Here is a 20,761-nt window from a genome sequence, read left to right as displayed (position 1 = left end):
TTTTCTGTGAATTCTGCAAATTTGAACTCTATTATTCCTGAAACAGGAGGTTGGGAGATTGTTCCATATAAGATTTAATTTTAATTAATTTTCATTAAAATTAATTAAAATTGATTAATTGTAATTAATTTATTATTTTTTGATATTTTTATTAACTTTTTATTAATTTTAAATTATTTAAATTGTTTCAATTATTTTTGATTATTTTTGATTACTATACTTGGTACCAGACTGAATCAGTACATTGAGGTTCTGCTGCTCTAGGAGTATTTTGAAAACTTAAATTCAGCCTCAGCACAAACATATCTTTTTTTCCTCATAGAAAAGGACTGAGGGTCCATAACTCCTACTGGTTAAACACTTGTCCTGTTTGAGTTTAACTTGTTTTACAGAGTGTTTCTTTGTGGTTAGGAAATGGTTTTATGTGCTTTGCCTTTGTCATAACAATAGAATAGATTTAGGGCATTAGGGAATAAAGTTTCCTGCTAGTAAAAAACTTTGATGGTATCTAGGAACTTCCATGAATGTTAGGACATATTTAAAATAATCTCAGCCCTCTGCCTGGTGTAGTGTCTCATATCAGCCTTTGATGTGGGGTTTTCATGTCTAACTTAGTTTATGGGTGTGAGACAGAGTAACAGTTGGGAGAATGAGGACAAAATATCCCAAAGAGATGAAGGCAGTGTTTGTCAACAGAAGATGCAAAGCTCGGCAAACACATTTCTCCAGAGCTTCTCCTTGGTCTGTCATACCTGGAGTTTGGCACTGCTCCTGGATTTCCAGGATAATTTCTGATGTGGAGCCAGGTCTCCTGTGGTCACAGCAGAGCTCAGATTGATTTTAGTCAATGGAGAAACCGAAGAGCAATGGTTGCATGGAAAGAAAAGGAAGGCATTAGAACAGAAATGGCCTCATTTGGGAGAGGAAATATCCAAGTTACCCTTTAAAAGGAGTAGTGCCTTTGAAGAGCATGAATGGACCATAAAACCAGCGACCCGTGGTGTTAATAACAGAGTGTGAAGTGAATGTTGATGGTGCCATTACTCTCAAAAGGCAAACAAGGTTGTCTAAACACCTTCAGCTGTTTAATGAAAATGCATCTCTTCAAAAGTATATCTCCAATACAGTTTCTGGGTTCCTTTCAGTTTTCTTGTGATACTTGGGGGAGTTCTTTGCACTTCTTAGGAGTGGGGTTGACTTAATTTCTTTTGATTTATGTATCAACCACAAGGACTTCATTAGTTACTGATTTTTAGTTTGAATTTCAAACTGAATTCTATTTCTTGTAGCTTTTTGTTTGCACTGACCTTTTCTCAATTAATGGTTACAGGACAGAGCTGAGTCTTCTGGACCTGTGAGTCCTCACTTCTTCTCAGGGAACATTAAATTATATCTAGAAATATGTGATAACCACATGATTTTTTTCAAGGAGAAATCAAGGGGAAACTGCTGGGCACGGTTATCAACAAGGCACTGGGCAAGAAGGCAGGTGGGAAATGATAGTGAGGACAACAGATCTTCAGAATAATGAGCTTATTGGCATTCATGTTCTTAAAATGTTTGGGGTTTATTGTCTGTTGCCTCTTTTAGTGACTGATTTTTGTTTAGACTGAGGCAATCATTCATTTGCATCCATAATGTAAGTCGTACTCCTGGATAAAATTTAATAAAATATTTGGTCCTGTATTCATCTCATTTAAAATGTCCTAGTATAAATAGGATCAGTCTCAGTATAAAATTATTCTAATTTGTTGAAAAGTCACAAGTCAAAATCTCATGAAAAGCCAGTTTTCTGTCTTGGAAAGCTGGGAATATAAGCCCTGGGCAACCTGATGTGACCCCAGAGCTGCCTCTGCTTTGAGCTAAAGATTGGATAGGAGCCCCCTGAGGTCCCTTCCAGCCACTTCTCCTGTGATCCCATCATTTTATGAGGACAGACACCATAGATCCAGTAGCAGGCAATTACAGGGACTGACTTCTCCCTTAATATTAAGGTTTCCCCCGACGTGCTCCACTTCAAGCACTCAGGGGATATTTCAGGATCACAGGATTGTGACTGAAACCTGCTGTAATTTCAGCTCTTTATGTTTGTTTCCATAAGTGCCATGGCTGGCTTGGCCACAGCCCCAGAAAACCACCTTGTAGGTGGAAGTAGGGAGAGAAAGAGGGAGAGGAACATCAAGGAATCAGACACCTGACTGAGAGCTCCCTCCAGATGTCCCTTCTGGTGCAGAGTTTTCTCATTCACAGTGGAAAGTCCTCCAGAATTATGGCTTATTTTTTTATGCCATAGGGGAAATATTTCCATGTGGGAGTGAGGAAGTAAGGGCAAAGGCAAATTGGCTTGGAGGAAAAGCCATTTTTCTGCAGTCCTGATATATCTGATAAATGGTCTTAAGGAGTAAAGTGGTAAAAAGGAAATGCATTTACTCTGCTAGATGTCAATGATAAGAGGCAGCAGCTTGAAAATCCTGCTTTAGGCAGAACCCCAGCTAAACTATGTCAGGATATGCAATGGATAAGCAAATGGCTTATTTTCACTTGGAGAAATCTTAATAGCAAGTTTACAGTCCCCCCCCTCACCTTATGGTGCTGTAGATAATGATTTGCACCACAGGAGGAGAGGTATTTTATCTTGACAAGAGCAAATGTCAGCATTCCATGAACACCTCATATTTGTGAACCTGATCAAATAATGATTTTTCTCTGATACATGGTGCAATGTCTGGAAAAAAGTAGTGGATCTGTGTGAAGCATCTGACAAAATACCTCTTTTTGTTTACTTAATTGCGTGTTTGTCCCGCTATCCCCACTCTCCCTTTTCCATGGTCAGCCTGAAGCTATGCCCTTGAGGACACACCAAGAGGGGCCCTGTAATTTGGCATGGTTTCCTTTAAAGTTCTGCTTCAGGGGAGATCTCTTTGGTCCCTCTCAAGGCGCTTTTCCACACCCTGTCATTGCCTCACCACAGTCCAGGGCTCGTTCCCACTGTGGAGCAGCCCAGGAAGGGAGGGAAGCCAAGGAGGCAGCGCAGGGTCTGGGGGCTCCGGCAGCTCTGTACACACACAGGGACACTGCAGCAGGCAGTGGGCTGAAACAGCCTGAAATTACAACAACAAACTTCACATAAAAGGCAAGGCAAAGAGGTTTCTTAACCCATTCCAAGGTTAGTTGGTGAGGCACCCCGCAGCACACTGTGTGGGGGAGAATGAGGGATGGGGGAAGGCAGCTGCTAAACGTCCTTTGTCACAGGGGAAAAAAATAAATAATGAAACCCTATCCATAATTTTCTTGAAGAAACAGGATTAAGATTAAAAATAATTATATGAAGTAACATGAACAGTCACAATGTAGGAAAAAAAAAGCTTTTATTTCTCCTTGCGTCAACAAGAAGGGAAGAGGAATTTTTGACTTTTAGTTACTCAGCTCTTTATCAGGAGTCTGAGCTGTTTCCTTGACCAGGGAGAAATTGGGGTTTTGATAATCAGAACTGACTTTGGGAGTTCTAATGGAAATCCTGGAGTTCCCCTGCTTGCTGTGGGTGGTGTTTATTCCAGCATTTGCTATCTGTAAAACCACAAAATCTATAACCAGAGCCATTCCCTGGGAATCGTGCTTTGGAGAGATTTCAAATGCCGAGAAGGAGAGTCAGAGATAAAGCCTGGGCTTGCAGATGCCCCCTCCTTGGCAGAGTTCAGGGACAGCTGATCAGGCCTGTGAGCAGCACGTGGCTCCACACAGGTCTGTGGCTGGAGCAGGGCTGTGCCAGGGAGAAGGGGGAGCAGGGGGACCCCAGGAATGGAGCTCACACCTGCTCTGGGCACCCATGGTCACCTTGGAGCTCTGGGAACTCCTCTTGTGCTCAGCAAGGCATCTCTTGGGTGCTTGAATTAAGTGCATTTGGAGGATTTAGAGCACAGATGATAGGGTCAGACTTCCAGACTTGCTGTCAAAGGGGAAAGGGTAACTAACTCAATAAGAACAATTTTATTCATGTTTTTGTCATCTCTACGTCTCCAGACCAGCACTGAGCTTGTCTGACACATTTCAGAGTCGTTTCCTATCAAGAGATGAGGTGAGGTGGTCTGCAGACAGCGGTTGACGTGGAAGACAAAAAGACCCAAATAATGGCACCACCGTGGATTCTCTGCATTTTTCTGGTCAATGTTCCCTCAAATGGCACATTGAGGATGTGGAGGAGGAGGCTGCCACATCAAACAGGCGCTTTCTGAGCTGGCAGTCCTAGGCTGGCTTTCTAAACATACACTTGCCCTTCTTTGTGACAGTATTTACAGAGGGCAGCTCTTCCCTACCCTGCTTCCCTATCCTCACCAATGAGACAGACCACCAGATCATCAGTGGTGGCTAGGGCAGCTCAGCCCCTCAGCGCATCACAGCAGGGGACCTGTAAGATAATGGAGAAAATGAGAATTCTGGCTTGCTCTGTGCCGAGGAGTGGCTTGCTGCCCTCTAATTGTGGCTACAGCTTTGCCAGACGCTCGGCTTTGTTAATACAATGTGAATGCCACCTACGTGCCCCTCACCGCCATCCTTCGGTTTGCTGTGCTTTGAGGAGGTCTCAGCTGAGTCATTTCAGCCTTTTCTTCTCCCCTTTATCTTTGCTTTTTTAAGACCACGTTTTTCAAAGTGAGTTCCAATTTAGACATAGAATTTGTGCAAAGCCCCAGTGTAAAAATGGGTCTTTGGAAAGAGCTGGACGTCAACATTGAAGTAGAACTCAGTCTCATCTTTTCATGTCTGGAGAAGAATTGGCATCTTTGAGAGCTGTCACGTTAAGAGTGCAGGTTATGGGTGAGCAGCAGCTGAGGTTTGAGCCTGTCAGACTCTCCCACTGACTCACTGTGAGCTCCAAAACCCCAGGTAGGAAATACTTTTTTGGATGTTAATCAAAGGATCATAGACTCTGGAATAGTTTGGGTTGGAAGGGACCCAAAAGCACATCCAGTCCCATGGACTACCATGGGCAGGGGCACCTTCCACTCTCCCAGGCTGCTCCAATCTCCATCCAGCCTAGCTGCTCCAATCCTCATCCAGCCTAGCTTTGGACACTTCCAGGGATCCAGTGCAGCCACAGCTCCTCTGGGCACCCTGTGCCAGGACCTTCCCACCCTCACAGAGAACAATTCTTTCTTAATCTAAACCTGCCCTCCTTCAGCTTAAACACTCCCTGTTTAGCAGGAAACAATGCAGCAAATAATACAATACCATTTAGAAAGAAATTTACCAATTTCAGTATATTTCAAAACACTTCAAATCTGCTAAAGCAAAACAGAAAAAATGTGAGTGAATGAATGGAAGGGAAGTCTAAGGTAATCATCACAAAGGGTGAAAGTGATAGAATTAATAATGACTTAAAATTCCACTTTTTGGATGGAAGTGTAAACTGTACCAAAGGGGACTGAATGGTCAAGCCACACCTTGGTGGACCTGCCCGAGGTTCACAGGGCACAGTCACCGCTGTTTCAACACCCATCCTTTCAAAACCAAGAGTCTGTAAGTGAAAGGGTTACGCGTGCAAACATTCACGAGGTACTTGAAGAGCATGAAAGTGTTGTGTGGTCACATCTGCTGAATCAAACACCTTGAGAGAGGCACATTCCCACAGTAACATCCACCGCTGCGGCGACAGCAAGGGCTTTTTAACGCAAGGGATATTTTAATGCATATTCCATTTATCTGATTACTGTTTTCTGCCACAGCAGTCGCTCGCTCCGGCTCCGGCCAAGCGCTCCCCACGGCAGTGCTCGGGGCTCCTCCGTCCCCTCGGCCCGGGCACCGCAGCGCCGGGAGTGACGGAGCCGCCGCAGCCCCGCCGCTGTCCCCGCTCGCAGCCGCTGTCCCCGCTCACCGCTTGTCCCCGCACAGCCCCTGTCCCCCTCTCAGCTCTGTCCCCACGGCCCCGGCCGCCGCCTGGATCCTCCTTAAGAGGCGGTGGCGGCACGGGCCCCTCCCCGCCCGGAGCGCGGAGCGGCCCGCGGCGGGAGCGGGAGCGGAGCGGGACGCGCCCGGCGGAGCCCGGCAGCCGTAAGCGCGGGGTGGGAGCGGGGCTCACCGCGGCTCCAGCGGTTGCAGGGCGGGCGGGAGCGGTGCCGGGAACGGGGCCGGAGCGGAGCCGCCCCCGCGGCGGGACGGGACGGGGCTGGCGGAGCCCCCGCGGGGAGCAGTCCCTGCGCGGACAGCCCCGGCCCGCTCTGCCCCGCGGAGGGGGCTCCGAGAGGTACGGGGGCGGCAGCGCGGGGGAGCGGGGCGGGAGCGGGACCGCGGCGTCTCTGCACGGGTCCGCAGCTCCATCCCGGCCGGGGCGGGGGTGCGTGCCCGGCCCCTGTCCCCGGCCGGCACGGACACGGGTACTGGCAGGCGGTGAAGCACTCGGCGTGCGAGCTGTGGGGAAGTGCGGCAGGGCGGCTGCAGAGGGAACATTTCGCAAAGTGTCTGCGAGAGCAGCTTTTCTCTTGGGTCCGATGCGAGACGAATGTCTGTAAGAGTTCCTGCTCACGGTCTTTAGCAGGTTTCTGTTCACTTACATTGGTGTGGTCACGGACCAAAGTCACGGAATGGTTTGGGTTGGAAAAGACCCTAAAGCCCATCCAGTCCCACCCACTGCCCTGCGTAGGGACGCCTTGCACTAACCCAGGCTGCTCCATGCCCGGTTCCATGGGGTTCCCTGTGCCTCTTTGGGATTCCCACACGCACAGGTGCAGGGTATTTGCTGTGCCCAGCCCTGCTTCACCTGTGCTGCTGCCCCAGCGGTGGGATCAGTTCTGTGCTCCCCCAGCTTTGCATGGGCTTTGTCCCCTCCCTCGTGAGCGGGAGCTGCTGGGGCTGGCTGACCCCTGCCCAGAGCTCGACCTTGTGCCTTCACTTTGGGGAAAATCCCTTCGGCAGCCTGAACTGCTGAGTGCGGAATTTCCCATGTGGATGACGGGATGCAGACTCTGGTTCCAGCTCCAGCCCCAAGGGAGGAGCAGTGCTGTGGGTAGGACCTGTAACTGCAGTGGATGTACCTGGCAGAAGATGCTGTTCTGCAGCTCAGTAGGGTGAGATGCACGTGAAGCTGTTGATGCAGGGGATCAGCTGCTTTGTGGTTACCCAGAGCTGTTCAGCCTGCTGAGGATTCCAGACAGAAAGCATGAATCTAAAACTGATGTGATTATTTTCGTTAGTGACAGGTTTTCAATATATGGTGTAGAGATAAATGCTCTTCTAGCACTGTCATCTCTCCAAACCTTCACGTTGGCCCTGTCCACCTTTCTGCACTCTCGTGTTCTCCTGTGGCAGGGATCCATAACAAAAGAGAAATGCAAATATTGATTTATGCTTGAATCATATAAATTAATCTCTCCTGCATGGCCAGTCTGCACTGGAAAAACACCAGTTTGACTCTTGGCACCAAGTGCTGATTATGACTTGTTTTTCTTAAAAAAATTAGAAAAAAAAGCCAAAAAAAATTATCCAATGCTAGTGCATCACTAGGGTTGCATATTTAACTTGAATATGTTATATTGAACATTGTTATCATGATTATAATTTTCACAGCTCTTTGAATAGGTTACTTCTGCCAGTTGGCCTAAACCAGCTAGAATGGGAAGTATTTCAGGTTTTTCCCTAGTTTTTCCCTTCAGTTTGTGAATTTTCATCCTACAAAGGGGAAAAATCACGAGCATGGGGTGAGCACTGAGTGTTTCCCTCAGAAGTATTCCTGCAAAGCCATTGAGCAAACTTCAGCGACACTTTGGATAACCTCAATTCTTCTGACAATGCCAAGGGCTGACACAAGTGCAATGCAGAAATGGCCTTCTGGGTGCACACAGCTGCAGGAGTAATGGGAATGGCTCTGTTGGGGTGTTTGAATTGATGTGCAATATCCAGGGATGTGGCAACCTCGGTGACTTCCATGGAGGTTGGAACGGGACAGCCTTGGCAGTGGAACTGGAGATTTGGGAACTGAGAATTCAAATCACATGAAGTGAATTGAATGGCTTGGAAAATACCAGGGAGAGCAACAAATAGTATCCAGAGAAGGAGGTGTCTCCCTTGTATCCAGAAGTTCAAGTGTATTAAAACTGACTACAAAGTATGAGAAAATACTTTGTTGTCCCTGGAAAATTTCTAGCCCAGGAGGTAAAAGCTTTACAGTATGGTATGGCCTGTGTGAATATGGAGTTGAGAGATTACATTCCAATTTATTTTTTTACCTGACACATAACTCTGCTGTGGAGCAGAGTCTCCCTATCCTTCAGGGCATGTATCCTCCATATCTGAGGAAGGGGAGTGGTCTTGAGTGAGCAAAACTGAATTCTTAACTAATAGTTTAGTTGACATTGATGGGCAAGTTGGTGTCAAAAATATTGGTGCCTCACAGTCTGGACATGATTTAAACTATAAAAGCAGGTCCTTCCCTACAGCTCTGGTTCAGCTAAGGATTCAGCTTCCAGTTAAAGCCTGGGGGCCACTCATGGAACACACTTTTAAACTGAGTCTGCCCTGGTCTGGTTTTATTTCATTTGTCTCTTTCCAAGGAGAAGCTGCACATAATTTGTGGAAGAATTTGTCTTTGATTTGGTGGGCAGGGGCAACAGGATCATGCTGTGAGGTGATGAACTCTTGTCTGGGTTTGCTGTGGCACTGATATAACTGTGTCTTTCTCAGTAGTCTGAAAAACAAATCCCAGAACCTGCTTTGGTAATGGAAATGACCTCATCACTGCCCTAGGTTATAATAACGTGATGTAGTAACAGAATACTTTCAAAAGAATTCTTCCTTTTTTAAAAATAAGAAAAAAAGCAGCCCCTCATCACCTTGGTATTCAGACTTTCCTGAGGATTTTCATTTACTGTTTACCTCAGAGAGATGACCCAAATTTCCTGACTGTACCAATTTCCAGTAGCCCGTGTGTCAACGTCTGGAGCAGAGTTACTCAGCCCATGAGGCAGGGATGGGAGGTGGGCTCTAGGACAGGGGAAAGTGGTCCCCAAAGCAGGACCAAACTAAACACCAAAAGCTTCCAATATTTTTTAATAGATTATGGGGAAAACAAAAGGATTAGTGAACATTTAAACTTTACTCTAATTTTTTTTTTAAATGAAAAATATTGTGGTGATATTGCAAGTGAGACTCCATTGACTTTTTTTAGAAATATCTATTAGTTCTCCCATTTGAACATATTGTGGAGGTGTCCAAGGCCAGGTTGGATGGGGCTTGGAGCAGCCTGGGCTGGTAGAAGGTGTCCCTGCCCATTGATGTGCATTCCAACCCAAATCACTCTGGGCTTCTGTAATGTTATATAGAATGACACAGTTTCTGTAAAAAATAAGCCAATATTTTTGATGAGGGGAAAATACCAACCATATGTTGACAGATGTACAGATTTGACTTATTTTCTCATGGGTTCATTGTGGGCTGCCAGCCGTGGTGCTTCCTCAGCCTGTGCTGGTCCTGTCTCAGCTGGCAGCAGTGCCAGGGGACACAGACACTGCAGCTTTTCTCCCAGGTGGTTTCCTTTGCCAGAGAGTGGGCTGTGGGGATGACACTTCCCTCTCTGCCTACGCTTCTGCTGCGTGCTGGTCATTCCAAGACTCTCAGCACATGTAGGGAAGGATGTTTTTGGGCTCTGGACTGACAAACAGCCAGAGTGGGAGTCAGCGTGGGAGTGTCCCAGACTCTTTAAGCGATCCGTGGAGGAAAAGCAGGTGCTTCCATGATGAAGTGATTCCAAAGAGATGTCTCTCAGAGCACAGAGGTGATGCTCTGGGAGCGCCTTTTGCTCTGTGCAAGGGCACAGTGTCTGGGGTTGGTGCTGGAGCTGGCTGAGAGGGGCCTGTGCTGTCTCTGAGCACTGGGCTGCTGTCCAGGCTGCACAGCTCTGCTGGCAAACCCTCTTTAGTTGTGATGTTTAATCTCCTTGCAGATGAGTGGTAGCACTGGTGGCTTGGAGAGAAAAATACAGAGCTGCTTTTTCTCCTGCTAACAGCATTGCTTCAGCGTAGGATGCTGAAAGTATTTAAAAATACAGCTAAGCCTGCAAACAAAAATAATTTTCTTTCCAGCTTCCCTAAATATGCAGCTTTAGGAAGTAGACACAAAACAAATGGTCAAAAGCTTTCACATACACAAGTTCTGAACTATTTGAGATGTATCAGTTGCATCTGTGTTTTTTTTTTTTTTGTGGTTACCTGATAGTAAAGCTGTTGAACTGACTCATTTTTGATATTCATCTGGTATTTTCCTTAGAATGATTTCAGCATAAATCAGTAAGACTAATTTCTCTTCCTATTAATATTATCAGTGCTCATATCCTTTGCCAAGACGGGTAGGAATGTGCACTTCTGTAATAAATTATCCTTTTCTATTTACTGGGATTATAAAGGTTCTTATTTATGCACACACACAGATCTTATAATAAGATCTGTACAAATGTGTATTTCTTCCAGTTAGGGGCAGTCCCAACCCCCAAGGGATTGCATTTTACTAAACATGCATGAAGGACAGGACTGATAAGTGGAATGTTGGGATAGGTGGAGTAAGAATTGGATGCACATGTCCAGACTGTCTCATCCCATCTGCTCCATGGCCTTGGCCAGACCATGAAATAGAAAGATTTAGCCTTAACATTTGTTGTGAAATTACTTTTAATTTGTGGTGCTTCCCTGCCCCTCTACCATGTCTATTTCTCAAGGGTAGAGATTATAAATAGGATTTAATTACTAAAACTGTGTTTCTCATGCATTTGACTTACTGCACTGTCAAGTGGATGTTAACAAACAAATTCCCCCAAGCAGAGGTTTCATTCTGTCCCATCTCAGGGGAAAGCAAACAGCACCTGTGGGTGATTGAACTGATCAGGGAGCATCTCTGGCTGTGGCATGCACCAGCACTTTGCATGCTCCATCCCAAAAACTGTGCCTTTGGACCTCACATGCAAAACTGGAGCTCTATGCAAAGCCAGCAGCTGCTGCCTGGTCTGGCAGTACTGGGAGGAGCAGCTTAAAACTACATTTTGGGGAGAAGGTGGTTGTGGAATGTGAGTAAATGGAAATTTTATGGTTGATCCTCTTGTGTTTTGTTTTTCAAAACAGAAAGAAGCCTATAATTGAGAATTTTGAAAGACTTTTGAGGCACATCTGTTCTTTAATTTAATCAATATGGGTGTGTGTTGAAGTGAACATTGCAGTAGTGGCCATCTCTTGTCCTAGACAATTTCTATAAAATACAGAACTAACTATTTATGTGCTGCTGTTCTGAATCCTTTTCCTCCTTAATCCAAGCAGATGGATAATGAATTTCTAATAACACCCCTTTATCTCCTGAAAAAGGCAGGACTCTAATTTTCACAAGCCTGGTGGTTTTGGACTGCTGTATTGTGAAGAAAAAGTAGTTTTCCCTGTGCCAAAGCCCTACAGCTGTGACTTAAGGACAGTGCTGGTGAAAAACTTTAAAAAATGGGAGAAGAGCTTGTACAGCATCTGAGAGAGTGTGCTGGGAAGCAGGTCCTGGCTTTCCCTAAATCCAGAGTGTTTTTATGGGTGTGTGTTTGTTTCAGTGATGATATTCTCAGAGTCCCTGCTTTTCCCAGGCGCTGTGAGATTCCCTTAGGGAGCTGCTGTGAAGCCTGTGCTGATGGTAATGAGAACCAGCTCTTTGCTAATGGCAAAGCCTGCCAACATGTTGCATTTCTCTGGCATTTTCCACTTGGAACAGCACATGTCCACACAAGTTTTTTTGGTGAGTGATTGCATTCAGCTGGGACATGCTTCCAAGTGTTGTTTTGCTTTTTAAACTTAAATTCCTTTTTCCAAGAATGCCAAATTCATTGACTCAGTGTGCTATTCAATGAGCTCTTCAACTCCCCTGTGGCCTGGAGAATGCAGGTTAAATTTTTATAAGGGTGTTTTTGAAATACAGAAAATTATATTGGATATTATAAATCCTTCCCTCTGAGGTGGGTGAAGCCCTGGCACAGGGTGCCCCCAGAGGAGCTGTGGCTGCCCCTGGATCCCTGGCAGTGTTCAAGGCCAGGTTGGACAGGGCTTGGAGCAACCTGGGATAGTAGGAGATGTTTCTGCCCATGGCACAGGGTGGCGCTGAATGGGCTTTAAGGTCCCTTCAAACCTTCTATGGTTCTGTGAAATTAAATAACTTCTTGCAAGGCATTAAGTCAAATCTGATTCAAAATCAGCATCTGAAAGGAATGGTGTGGGCGGGGCAAGGTCTTCTCCCCGAGCTGAGTGACCTTTCCTGGCCGCTTAGTGGCTGTTTTCATTTAAGTGCTGATTTTGGGGTTAAACTCTCCCCCAAAGAGCTTTATTTAAACTGATGTAGCTCACTTCTGACAACTTTGTGCTTTGACAAATGGACATTTTATTTATAGAAAGTTTCTTGAGAAGTGGTCAAACACCTTCACTCTGAACACTCTGCCCTGTAACGTGTCGGTCATTTCCCTTTCACCACAGAGCCAACACATCCATGGGTGTTTCATATGCTGAGAGAGAGTTTGAGTTGGCAAGGAAGGGAGCAAGCCCTCGGTGTCTTAAGAAATAGTTAAATTAGAAGCTTAGGTAGTTTGGTAAGAGAGTAGTCATAGTTCATTTAAGTTTCCTGAACCAATCCCCTGTGGCTCAGAGAGGAGCATGAAAGTCCCCCTTGTGTCCCAGATTTTGCAAAGCTCTTTTAACAAGGGGATGTGTAAATTTGGGGTTTCTTCCTCCCTTTGATTACTGTCCTTTTACTTTTGAAGTCATTGTGGCTCCTTAGTGATTGGCAGTTATTGTATCACTCTCCTGAAATCCATGTTTAAGTTACTGTGTTTTTATGGGTTTTGTTACTTCTGTGGGTTTTTTCTGTTTTGTGTAACCACTGATGGAATTTACCTCCTGGTACTGGTGGAATCACATTACAGTAAAGAGAATTTTTTTTGTGTGTGTGTATTATAGAGAAAATTTTCCAAGAATTGTGTAAGGATATTCTTTTCAGTCTTGATCCATCTCCAAAGCCTTAGTTGGGAATTTGTTTGTAGTGGCTTTAGTCCTTCATCCTCTCAGGGTTTGACTGTGTGTGTGTGTGGATAAGAGTTAGTTATCTAAAAATGAAGTGGCACCTGACTCAAAGCTTTCCTCCCAAATCATCAGGGGTGGCTTGTAGCTTGTGCCACAGCTCGGTGTTCTCCCTGTTGGCACTCTGAATCCATCTGGAATGGTGGGGCAGGAAGCAGAAGCCCTTGGAACAAAGCAGGAGCAGGGCAGGGCTGGCAGGGCAGGGAGAGCTGCCCAGGGACCAGAGAGCTTGGGGAAGTTGTGAGCCCATAGCACAGGAAGAGGAAGGAGCTGGGGCAGGGGCATGAGGCGCCGCTCCCAGTGTGGTCTCTGAGCAGGAAGGTGCCCCTGCTCGCCCTCTCCAGCAGGACAGGAGGGTGGAGGAGAGCCTCCACCCAAGCCTGGTGCAGAAAATCAAGCCCCTGTGCAAATGTTGTGCCAAGATGAGGTTGCCTTCAAACACAAGCTGGCAGCTCAGGAGCTGCTTGCTCCTGAGAGTTGGGGCTGCCCCATCCCTGGAGATAGCCAAGACCAGCGTGGATGGGGCTTGGAGCAAGCAGGGATAGTGAGTGGCATCCCTGTGGGTGGAATGAGATGGTCATTAAGGCCCATTCCAACCCAGGCCAGTCTGGGATTGTGTCTAACAGCTTGCTGAAGGTCTGCTTGGCTCTGTGGAGCCAGGTGGGGCTTGCTCCAGGTCTGGCTTTGCTCAGCAGCCAAGAGTTGGATACAAGACAAAGATCACTGTTATGGAAGTACTTAATTTCTCCTCTCAAAAATGTAATATATGTGTTGGGCATGTCTATGTTTGTCTTTGTGTCTGTGTGTAAAACATATATTTATGCTACTTACTCAGACTCCAGCTTGTCAATAGCCATGAAATATTTCCATATAAATTTTACTCTCAGCATTTAAAGAGGTTGAAAAATGTCAACGTCAGAGGTTTGTTCATCACTACTTTTACTAGAAAGTCCAGACAGATTTCCTTGAGTCACTCCAATTTTGTCATGCTTTAAGTGCTGACCATAGAGACCAAAGGAAGTGCTGCACAATTGTCCCCTTGGCTGCAGATGGTGACCAGAGCTCGTGTTTGGAGTGAGGAGCCCAAAACCAGAAAGTTGAGTCACGTTGTGCAGACATGACGAGTGGGAGATGACAAAACATACCTTGTGAGTGCAGCCCTTCCTCCTGCCTGGCAGTGCCAGCAGCCTGGCTGGGGCTACAGCCTGTGCCAAAATGCCAGGAAATCCCGAACTGAACTGAAAAAGATATTGAAAGGAAATATTGACCTTAAGGTCAGCTAAATTTGTTTTACGTGCATTGCTGACCAGAAGCTAGCTGTTAAATTTTACCAGCTTGTTCCATTTTTAGCTGTTTTTTGGGGGTTTTGTGTGAAACCGCTGCATAACTGTAGTGCAGAAGGACTATCAGCTGCCTCAGTTGAAGCCTGAGTGCATCAGGCACCTTTGCATATTGGATTCTCCCACAAAACCCAATAAATACTTAATTAAAAGCTTATTCTAATGTTTTCTCTAGAATTTCTGTTTTTAAACCATTCCTATTTTAGAGCAGGGAAGGAAAACAAGGGGAATGAAGGCGTGGATAAGTTAAAGATATGCAAGAAGCAAACCCTCATGATTTTAATAGAATCTTTAAAAGGCATTGGCTCAGAAATACTTAGAAGTTGGCTGAGCTCGGTGTTGTCCCCAAGGAACAGGGATGGGTTTGGAATGAGATTTTTGGAGGCTGATTCTAGAGCTCTAAATCATGCAGCAGCAGTTCTTGCCACGGTACCATGAGGCTTCTGGAAGGGGGATCCTGAGGTTTTGGCAGGCAGCAGCTCTTGACCACAGTGCAGCAGAGCAAGTGGAAAGTTTTGCCAATACTCCAGGTAAGAAAGGCAGGCAGGGAAGGTTGTTTCCCTCTCTTTTCCCCCTTCATATGAGCTTTAAAGGAATATAGTCAACAAAAAGCTCTGCCCAGTCAGGTGTTGCAGTTGAGATGTCTATCTTTAGTTTTAGGAGTTCTTGCATAAGTGTTTGCATTCTTGGCAAGACTTTGGAAGCTGCCACTGGCAGTGAGTTTTTCCATTTCAGAGAGCCTGGCTCTGGGTACTTGGGGCACCCAATATCTTGACATTCAAAGGTGAGCCTTAAGCTGGGTTTCCAAAAGTGAAAATACTCCTCAAAAATAACTGTCAAACATTCCTGGAAGTGTCCAAGATCAGGTTGGACAAGGCTTGGAGCAACCTGGGATAGTGGGAGATGTCCCTGCCTGTGGCAAGGGGTGGCACTGGATGGGCTTTAAGGTCCCTTCCAACCCACATCATTCCAGCATTATATGATAGAAAGTTTATTTGTAGAATAACTAGGTTCCAAATTCCTACTGTATAGAAATGTTGGGCATTTTCCCATCTGCTTTTCCTAATTGCACTGTGCTCATAGTAAATTACCTGCAGAGGTGGGTTTGAGTAGTGCATTCTGATTGGTTTAGGTCTATATCCTAATAATTGTTTTTAATGGAATTTCTGTCAGATTTTTCATGTTCCTCTTTGTTTCTTGGCTTTCTTGCTGGAAAACAAGTGAGCTGCTTCCCACATAAGCCTGACCCACTGGTCAGCTGCCTGAGGTTTTTTGACCACTTTTGAGACTCTGCCTTGTGGCTTTGATTTCTGTAGCAAAGGATAGTGATTGTTGCCATTTTTAAAGAGTATTCTTGGCATCTCTCAGCTGAGTTTGTTGTTCTTTCTCAAGGCTGTTTTTTTATTTCCACTGCAATTTCAGTTGAAGTGAAATATGATGTTGAAGAACAGTTATTTAAAGGCATAAACTCAAGGAGCTCATTCATTCCTTGAATAAATGAACTCCTTACTTTGAATTTACTCAGTTCCACTTGAACATCCTTCTGTGAGTTTGCCATTCACATATGGGGACATGGGTTTTTCTCATAACCTCAGAGGCTGTTGCAGCGAGTGGTTCTTGTTAAGTCCCCTTTGCGTAAGCAGGATAATTGTAACATAAACCATTCTGCCCTGAATCAGTTGCCTCTTCCTCAGACTTGCAGATGCTGCCTATGGGGAAACTACAGCACTTGGCTTGGTTTACAATCCAGGGCACTTCCATGGCCAATGAGACACAGGTGTGGGGATTCAGGGAGAAATGCTTCCAGCCTCTAGAATATTCCTGTTGGGGAGGCCATTCCTTGCAGAATATAAGATAAGGAGGATGGTTTTAATCCAGTCTAATTCAAGTTTATTAAAGGACCATGTCTGATGCCCTTGACTCACCAAGCCTTGCATCGTGTATCATGGAGCGTATCTGTGGCCTGATAATTTTGCAACTTCTGTTTTCCTCACTTTTGACCTCTAAAGTAGCCTTCAGCACTAGAAAAGGAGAAACTTTACACTGGTGGTGATTGTTGGGACTTTTCCAGAGTTTCAGCCCTGCTAGAGTGTTTACAGCCCTCCCTCCACTGTTGCTGTGTCACCTATACTTTCAGTAATTGCTAACAGGCCGACAAGTCATCTTTAAAAAAAGATTCACTATCTCTTCATCTATTACCTCCCCTATAGCAGGAAGTCAGATCTTAAAATCTCCTGTCTAGCTATGCTGTGTCAACTTCCTTGACAAGCTTCACCTCACAGTGTCCTTCAAAAATGTGGCACAAAGGTTGAACTTTTTGCCCCTCTGCTCAGAATCCTTCCTCCCACCCACACTTCCTTAGCATGGGGAGAGCAGTCACAGAACTACGGAATCACTGGGGTTGGAAAAGGCCTGTGACTGATCCCCACCTTGTCACCAGCCCAGAGCACTTCCTTGGACAACTCCAGGGATGGGGACTCCATTCCAATGTCTCACAACCTTTTCCATGAAGGAATTCCTCCCAATGTCCAACTTCACATCCTGACGCCGTTCCCTCTTGTCCTGTCCCTGTTCCTGGGAGCAGAGCCCGATCCCCCCTGGCTGTCCCCTCCTGTCAGGAGCTGTGCAGAGCCACAAGGGCCCCCCTGAGCCTCCATTTCTCCAGGCTGAGCCCCTTTCCCAGCTCCCTCAGCCCCTCCTGGTGCCCCAGACCCTTCCCCAGCTCTGTTCCCTTCCCTGGACACGCTCCAGCCCCTCAAGGTGTCTCTGGCCATGAGGGCCAGAACTGGACACAGCACTCGAGGTCCCTCAGCAGGGCCAGCACAGGGCACAGCCAGTGCCCTGGGCCTGTGCCCACACCAGGGCTGGCACAGCCCAGGGGCCACTGGCCTCTGCTCCACCTGGGCACACCTGGGTTCTTTTTTAAGTTCTGTCCCCAAGACCCCCAGGGCCTCTTGCAGCTTTCCAGCCACTCTTCCCCTCAGGCTGGAGCTGCAGGGGGTTGGGATGACCCAAGGCCAGCACCCAGCACTTCTCCTTGTTGACCCTCATCCCTTTGGCCTTGGCCCGTTCGTCTGCTTGGCGTGCCAGCAGAGCATCTACTTTTCCATTTGTGGTGGAAGTGGAGTGATGGGGGCTCTACATGGAGCAGAGGTAATCCTTCCTCCTTGTGTGGGAAGCCCTAAATTAAGAAATAACATTACAGTGATTTTCCAGGATGCTAGACAAAGTCATGTAGAAACAGAGTATTTGTTATTTCTGTTATACAATCACAGGATCAATCTAACCAAATAAAATGCTGTAATCTGATTTGATAGAAATGGAGGGTGACATTCATACAAAAAGTCTGAGTCATTACTTAGCTTATTCTCTACCCCTTACTCTTCTGATAGATTGAAAGTTAATGACTGTGCTGGTGAGTCACACTTATTATATTTAAAGTTGTTCCTGTCTTTGATTTTTTTAAGAAGAATTGGACAGCTTGATATAAACAACCTCCCTCTAATGATTTTTCTTACACTTGTGAAGACGTATTCTGGCAATGATATTTATATTATGCTGCGTTTACTCATTTTCAGGGCTTTTCCACTTGGTGAGACTAACTCCAGAGTAAGCTTGTGCTCAGCATGGGAAAAATCTCATTATTCTTATCTTTTGACATATCCTGTACAAATGAATTATCTGTAGGAATGTACTGAGAATGAAAATGTTCCAGTAATAATCTCTGTGTATGTGTGTGTAGCTTCTTTTTGTGAGTTACTGTGTTATAGTTGGTCTTCCAAGAGAATAATCCCTTCTCCACTTCAATCTGTCACCTCAAGTAAGTGAGTATGAGCTGAGATCACAGAAGACTGTTGACTCAAGGAGTGATCCAGCTATCCACTAATAGCTTGGTACTGATGGTGTCTGAAAATGTGCCTGGCGATGAAACACCCTTGTCCTGGCAGAGGTAGAGTTCACTCCTGGGTGTAAGTGAGATTTAGGCACTTTGGGAAATCCTGGCTCTCCATGACAAGGCTGGGATTTATGGCACTGGGAGAAAGGGAAAGGCTGCCTCTCCATGACAGGGCCAGGCTAAACTGTGGCCTGTTTGCTGTGTAATTTGTAAACTGGGGCATTGACCAATAAAACAGTGAGAACCAGAGGGTCATGGAATAATTTGGGTTAGAAGGGACCTTAATGTCCATCCAGTGCCACCCCCTGCCAGGGGCAGGGATATTTTCCCAGGTTGCTCCAAGCCCTATCCAGCCTGGCCTTGGACAATTCCAGGGATCCAGGGGCAGCCACAGCTTCTCTGGGCACCCTGTGCCAGGGCCTGCCCACCCTCACAGGGAAGAATATCTTCTGTATGTCAAATCTAAATTTCCCCCCAGTCAGTTTGAAGCCGTTCCCCCTTGTTGTATTACAATTCCTGATACAGAGTCCTGCTCTGGCTTCCTTGTAGGCCCCTTCACATCCTGAAAGGCTGCTGAAAGGTCTCCACACAACCCTCTGTTCTCCAGTTAACTTAATCTCTTCTTTGATTACCTATAATATAAGTTAAACAGTTAATGGTGGTGGTGCTGCCTTGAGGTGCTCTTTCTTTAGTAAGGAACGCTGTCAGCCCCAGGAACAGCACAGTCACAGGTGGTGTGACACCACCAGGTATCAGGGAAACAAAACAACCTGTGTTGGTAATGCTACAGTGTCCTTGAAGATGTGTTTAGAGGCACTGCTTCCCCTGCATCTGCCAAGGGTGGGGCTCAGCAACTCCAGCTCAAGTGCAGGACTTTGTGTGTGCTTGTGATACAGCCCTGAATTGTTATGGTCAGCCTGGGGAGGAGGAGGCTGAGGGCAGAGCTCACTGGGGGCTGCAGCTCCTCCAGTCTCTGCTCCCTGTGACCAGGGACAGGACCCGAGAAGGGCTGGAGCTGGGCCAGAGGAAGGTTTTCCTGGATATCAGGAAAGGTTCTTCCCCAGAGGGTGCTGGCACTGCCCAGGCTGCCCAGGGAATGGGCACAGCCCCAAGGCTGCCAGAGCTCCAGGAGGGTTTGGACAATGCTCCCAGGGATGCACAGGGTGGGATTGTTGGGGCGTCTGGGCAGGGTCAGGAATCAGACTGGATGATCCTTGGGGGTTCCTTCCCACTCAGGATGTCCTGTGATTCCATGAAGTTTTTCCCATTAGGCACTGTGGGATGGACAGCATGTAGGGGAAAGTGTTTAGCAAGATAATTTTGGGATTACAGCTCTGTTTGCTGCAGATGTTTGCAGTAAACATTCTTCAAGACATTCTTCACGGCTCTTGATGAGGATCAGGATTTCTTGGTTGCTCTGTATTTAGCTCCTCTGCCACACTACAGTTTTTAGATATAGAAATCTCTTAATTTGCTTTACCCAAACTCTGTGGGTAATGCAGTGCGAGCTTCCAGAGGGTGTGGTGTAATTACCTGAGCTGAATTAAGTCCACTGTGAGGGATTAAGTATTCATGTCACTTAAACATCTGCTTTCTCCTGAGATGGGCTCTGGGAAGAACATGGATAACTGGCTCTGGGAGGAGCATGGATAGCTGTCCCTCTGCCAGCCCTGGGGCATGAAGTGGCACTGGTGCCTGTGCTCCAGTACCTGCCTGTGTTTGTCACATCCTGAGAGACTCTGATTAACACAGCCAGCCAGGAGCTGCCATTTGGAGTACCATGGCATGGGCAGGGCTGGATCTGCAGGGCTGGTGGTTGGAGCCCTGTGGGACCCTGAGATCCCAGGCTTTGTGTGCGAGGTCTCCTTGCTCCCTGGCCCTGCTGACAGCCCTGCCCATGGCCCTGCGCGGGTGTTGGGATGCAGTGGCTGATGACGTGGTCGTGTTTTTGTCCATCTGCAGGATCCTTGCCTCATCCATGGAGGGCAGATGGCGCTTGGGGACTCTGCTGGCCCTGCAGCCAAAGAAGCTGTTTTGTTGTCTGCAGCATCACCAACGCGCTTCCTGCAGATGTCGAAACAAATGAGGCGGGGGGTTGTAGGGAGAGAGAGCATGATCTCATGTCTGAACCAGTTGAGGGATCATCTGGGGAGCTGGAACTCTGCCTTTGGGATGCAGCACGTTAACTCGAACCAGGCTTTTCATCCTGGTTCTAACCTGTTCTCTTATTTCCCCAGACAGAGCAGTAACCTTGCCTTGGTTTTGTGTATCCTCTCAAAGCAAGTGTGGTAGTTGACTGTGCACTTCAGGGAAATGAGTATTTTCTGGTTTTACAAATTTCCTCTCCATTATGGTGATTGGGTAGCTCCTGCTGTTCCCTTTCCTGGATTGCCTTCCAAGATGTCAGCAATTTCTCCAGAAATTATATAGCTGGGCACGTTTACCATGATTCTCCA

The 20,761-nt window shown here is 46.5% G+C and overlaps 1 protein-coding gene across 4 annotated transcripts in view; it reads left to right on the top strand.

The window, feature by feature from the left end:
• The first annotated feature begins 5,952 nt into the window (after positions 1-5,952).
• PLA2G4A (phospholipase A2 group IVA) overlaps positions 5,953-20,761 on the top strand; it is a 68,365-nt gene continuing 53,556 nt past the window's right edge. Inside the window, exon 1 of one of the 4 annotated variants that reach the window (XM_064720350.1) lies at positions 5,953-6,045. The gene's annotated coding sequence lies outside the window, so the exon portion shown is untranslated. Of the gene's footprint in view, positions 6,046-6,103; positions 6,239-7,040; positions 7,059-11,724; positions 11,743-20,761 lie in introns of those variants that run through there. The other 3 variants (XM_064720352.1, XM_064720353.1, XM_064720354.1) reach the window with 3 other exon arrangements.

The sequence above is a fragment of the Zonotrichia leucophrys genome, chromosome 8 (assembly GCF_028769735.1).
Source record: "Zonotrichia leucophrys gambelii isolate GWCS_2022_RI chromosome 8, RI_Zleu_2.0, whole genome shotgun sequence".
Classification (NCBI taxonomy): Eukaryota; Metazoa; Chordata; class Aves; order Passeriformes; family Passerellidae; genus Zonotrichia; species Zonotrichia leucophrys.
The sequence above is the reverse complement of the archived record's forward strand: the minus strand, read 5'-3'. Positions and strand labels throughout refer to the sequence as shown.